Raw genomic sequence first — 5,325 nt, forward strand, 5'->3', positions numbered from 1 at the left:
AAGTACATAGAGTGTACATTTACATTTACATCAGCGCCGTATATCGGATTAATTTCGCTTAGCAGAGGTGGAAACATCGTACTCGGTCCTTTAACAATTGGACCACGGTAGCCGGAATTGATGATAACATTTTACCGGATAAACGAACCAATTATATCAATTTGTAAATTATTCACGGACGCTTTATTCAAATTTCAAGCAATATATGTGAATTATTAAAAGTTTTTTAAGCTCTTGTTCAACAATGCCAGCCGAAAAAGCTCCATTGCAAATGGATATGAAGCTAAATTGGATGGTGAATCTGACAGCTAAAAGTTTAATATTCATTGGAATCTACATGATTCATCGTAATTCTTTTAGATACGATACAACCGAAAAAAAGAACCATTCACACTCGGTTCAGACAATAACGAAAAATTCAATTCTGCATATTATTTGCTCGGAAAATAATTCCGTACATATTTTGAGTCCGGGAATGCCAACATAAATTCTGAACATGAAAACATTTGTATACAATGGTGTGCATGTAAACACTTAAAACACATGAATCACAAAGCATGATGCCATCTTTTTCGGTTAAACAGCAACAGGGAACAGACGGAAAAATGCCAACTGGAAAGCCAGAGAAAGAGAACAAGAAATGGAAGAGAGGAAATTTAATAAATTGAAAAGAATCGGCCATGCATTTCGACGACTGATTTTTCCGTGTCGAAAATGAACGTGAAACGAATCACTTTGGCAGTTTGAATAATATTAATAATTTTCGAAAAATTGTTTTGGCAAAGAGAAAGAAGAGAAATTTCTAATATGTTCCATGTTGTGATTTGTGCAGCTGGCTGACATTTAATAATGAAATGTATGAAACACTTGTCTTGGGGTGAAAGAATGTGAATATTATCATGTCAGCGAACGATATGATTTTGCGATATGATGCGCATGAAAAAGAGAATGAAACAGTGCGCCTATTAATATGAAATACTTTTGCCATACCGGCACATCAAAATGATGGAAAAATCAAAGGCAACGAACAAGTATAGTGTAAAAGCCGACAATAATGCGTTGAAAGAAAATACGAACCCATGTTATTCGAATATTTGTTGTGCAAAGCAAGGTCGCAATGATACATAATTCAAGAATTTTTATTGCATACGGCTTATACAAACCATATTCTACCATCCATACCAACAGAATCTTCAAATAGTTTGTAAATAGAGATGTGAATGGCAGAATGCACGCGATTTTCAACAAGCAGACATACACAAAGCACTTTTCGCAAAATCGCGCTCTCAACATTCTTATATTTTCATATCACGAAAGCAAACATTCTCAAAACCGATTGCAAAAGCACTATTCTGGAATTGAATCCAAAAGACGTTTGTTTTTTTTTTCTTCTGTCAGACAAAATGTAAACGAACGGTACTTAACGACCAAAAAAAAAAAAGAAGAAAGAACTATGTAAGTCCAAATGTTGCTAGGGAATAAATTCATTGAGAATACAATCGGATAAAAGAAAATGAAATTGAAATCGACATGAATTGATGAAAGAGAATAGCTTTTCTCTCAAAACCAAATATGGAGATAAAGAGATTGAAACAAGCATCATCGAAATAGAAAATGCGAATTACAGAAACTATGTCGAAATATTATACAATTTATTCAACAAAATGCATACGAAGTTCGGATCAATATCAATAAATTTCAATCCAACTATTTCATACGGTTGAAATGGCTGCACTACAACAATACACGAATAACAATACACATCGGAACATGAGCGTTGTGAATTATTTTGGCATCATTTCGTATCAAATTCACCGATTCGGAACGAATTACATCCACTTACTTTTTCCAAAGAAAAAAAAGAGTCTTAAAGCAAAATTGGGTTAAGCATCATAGTTTTTCCGCTTGGTCGTACTTATTTCGCAAGGAATTAGGAAAATTAAAAGCACTTTTATTGTGGATTGTAACGAAAATGAATACGCAACCTTAATTCATCGTTATGTTTTCTTTCCTTCAAAGATTGACCATCTTCGATGGATTTTGTGCACACATTGAGAATTTTACAATGTGAAACAAATGGAGGTCATTTCAACAACAACTACAACGAATTGAGCGATTCCTTTGAAATGTGCGCTTCTTATGATTATCCATAGCAACAGAAGCATTTTTAAGTGTACGTTAACACGAAAACACACCAACATAAGTATATGGTGTTTTTTTACTGCTATCAATCAATGCATGCGAATGTTCAATGTGCATGGCTTCATAAAATTGAAAAGCTATAAATGATGACGATCAACGAAAAATTGGTCTTGGCATTATTATTTAAATGAAACGATTACTTGGCATTTTCAGACATTAAATCCAATTTATGATCTTGTTTGCACGACTTTTTTTATGCGAAAAGGAGAGCATTATTTCCTCAAATAAAATTAAATGCATTAAAATTGTAAAACAGAATACGTTCATGCAGATTTTTTCTTTTAAATTAGAATATAATCGGGATGAAGATTGTCGAGTTTTTTCAAGCAATGGAAATAAGACGAAAACAATTGAGACAGATGTAGGATGTTCTAATATGAAGTATCACCAGAAACACCCTTTAAATTTATTTCCTTTTCTTACCACAATTCAACCGCACATTTTTGGTTCTCTTAGATGTGGAAAAAATCCCTTCAGCATATAATCGGACGCGTCCATTTTCATTCCGCTCGAAATGATGAAAATGTCCTTAAGCGGCTTTTTTCTGTTGCATTTTCTTATCCTTTTCATCGAAAAAAAAATAAGCTTTTCAAATGGAAAAATATGAACCAGATTCCAATGGTAGATAGGATATTTTTCCTCTTACTTCCCTCTGCACTTGAAATAGGACGATGGTGAAAGAGTGCACTTGCCATACTGCAACATTCAAGTATAGTTGAAGACCATTGAAAATTAAAAAAATGAGTGCAGCACATGTTAGCGAGTGTCGAGTGCGTATGTGGATATTTTAATCCTAATTCGAAACATTTCTGCTTTTCATTCACGAGCGCTGATTCTAATTTTCATTCGATCGTGATGTTTTTCAAGTGGCACACTCACACTCGCTCTATCTATCGCAAAATAGAAAATTTAAGCAAAATATGTAAAGAGGTGTGTAACCACTTCAACCAATTTGTAACACTACAATAGGATTAGTGAAACAAATCCGAACAGATTTCACTTAAATTGTATGTACTTCACCTGGTTTTTAAGCAAATCTCGAGCGTATTTAAGATTCACAGCTCAACACATGTCCGTGCTCTTTTGAAAGCTACACCAGATAAGTCATTCAAATGAGTTTGGCTTAGTTAACTTAACACACAAACAAAATGCATAAATAAACACAACTGAATGCAAAGAATTCTCTCTCTCTCTCTCGATTTGAAATATCTGTAGATATTCGCCTCATTCCCGGAGTACATACGATCCACAAATTGACCTCTTGCCAAAAGTTCATTGTAAGACAGATGAAGGGAATTTCTTTGAAAAGAATAAATAAAATGCAACATTTTGTAAAAGAACGTTGTCGTCAGTGTGGTTTCTCTGCTTTGTAAATCACACAGGTGCCCAACAAATGATACACAGCAAATCATGCAGTGAAAAGTGGTCATTCTGTACAATCATTTCAGAATATATAGGTTGTGGATAAAATTAGAAACCGTGCGCTCCCTTGAATTCTCTTTTTTTACACAGAAAATCCATTGTAAGAATTATATGGAGAAATAGAACGGAGACAGAAAATGGCAAATATACACCAACGGATGATATTAAAGATTACATGGACAATGGCCATTGTAACGCATTGCCCATTGTGCATGCTCGAATGTTTATAACAACGTTGGCATAATTTTCATTTATATCTTTTGCTTGAATGTAACGCTTGCGTGTACAACAACAACTAAAAAATAACGACATCGGCAAGTTTTCCACATTTGCTATCATCTTCACATTCTGAATTTAGTTCATTTTTCATGTGAAGTTATTTTCTATCGGTACAACATACATATATGTTTCCTGCCTTATGATGCTTGTGCATTTTACAAGCACCGACAATGAAACCAAAGGAAATATGGCATAGAATAAGAGAGAACCAGAGGGATAGGAGAAATAGAGAGAACAAGAGTCTGGATGACACAAGAATCTAAATTTTGTGTTTGTGTTACACAAAAATTAAACAAACTTCATAGATTTTGAAGCTTGTGAACCAGGGGTTGGTTTCTTGGTTGAAAAATATCCGCCATTTCTGACTAAGGGTGAAAAAAAGTCATTTATTTAAAAAAAAAATTAAACAAAGCTGCACTTATTCACATTATAATACGCGAAATGATTCACTTCAAACCCATGAACAGTCTGGAACATTGTGTGTTTCTTTGAAAATTTACCAGAATTATTTCATCTTAAAACAAAGTCTTTTTTGAAAATTGGTTTGCACTGAATAATTTTTCGAAATAATCAATTCTAACAGTGTTAAGTAAAGTATGTCACCAGTAGAATACTGGGGGAACTCCTGAGGGGGCAAATAGTGCCACTTTGTCAACCGCTTAGAACCGAATGATAAACATTTCGAAGATAAAAAGCAACGAACCAAAAAGTTAAATAATGAAATGAAGCTAATGTCAATAGTGCATCATAAACAAACACACAAGATAAAATGCATAAAATGTTCCTCGAACAAGTTTCCACGACAGATACCACGATTTTTATCCTATTCAAGCATTTTGATCGGTTGAAGTCCACGTCAAGGAGAGGGTGGGACACAATCGCTTCCCGTTCTCTCTGTTTCTGTCTCTCTTTAGTCACACAACGTATTGTATTCAGCTTAAGTTGAATTTCCGAGTCTGCGACAATGAGCACTGACGACGCACAAAAATGCCCGAACCGTTCGTTTGTCTGTGTGCCCATTTTTCTTTGTTGATTATTACCTTTCTATTGTTGTGCACATTTTTGCCATCACATTCGAATGCACACGGAATTGAAACTGGCTGAACAACAGCTCAACAAGAACAAAACCATACAAGAAAAATGAAGAATACAAAAATGGAATGAAAAACAAGACGAAACAGATTTGAAGAGTGACAAAAAAAGTTCGAGCAAACAACGTACGAGCGTCGAATGAAGGTAGGAAAATAAGGAAAATAAAGGTTTATAAATGTACTCGAGGCTAGGACACATCAATATATCGCAGCTATTCCAGAAAAAATTAGAACGATGCACGAAACTATGAACAAACAAAACAAAAAAAGCAAGAGTCGAACACACGCTGCAAGCACAAAACATATAAGTGCTTCGAATGGATAACGGCAT

This window comes from Contarinia nasturtii, unplaced genomic scaffold (assembly GCF_009176525.2).
Source record: "Contarinia nasturtii isolate CC-2019 unplaced genomic scaffold, AAFC_CNas_1.1 Cnas_scaffold_810, whole genome shotgun sequence".
In the NCBI taxonomy this organism is placed as follows: domain Eukaryota; kingdom Metazoa; phylum Arthropoda; class Insecta; order Diptera; family Cecidomyiidae; genus Contarinia; species Contarinia nasturtii.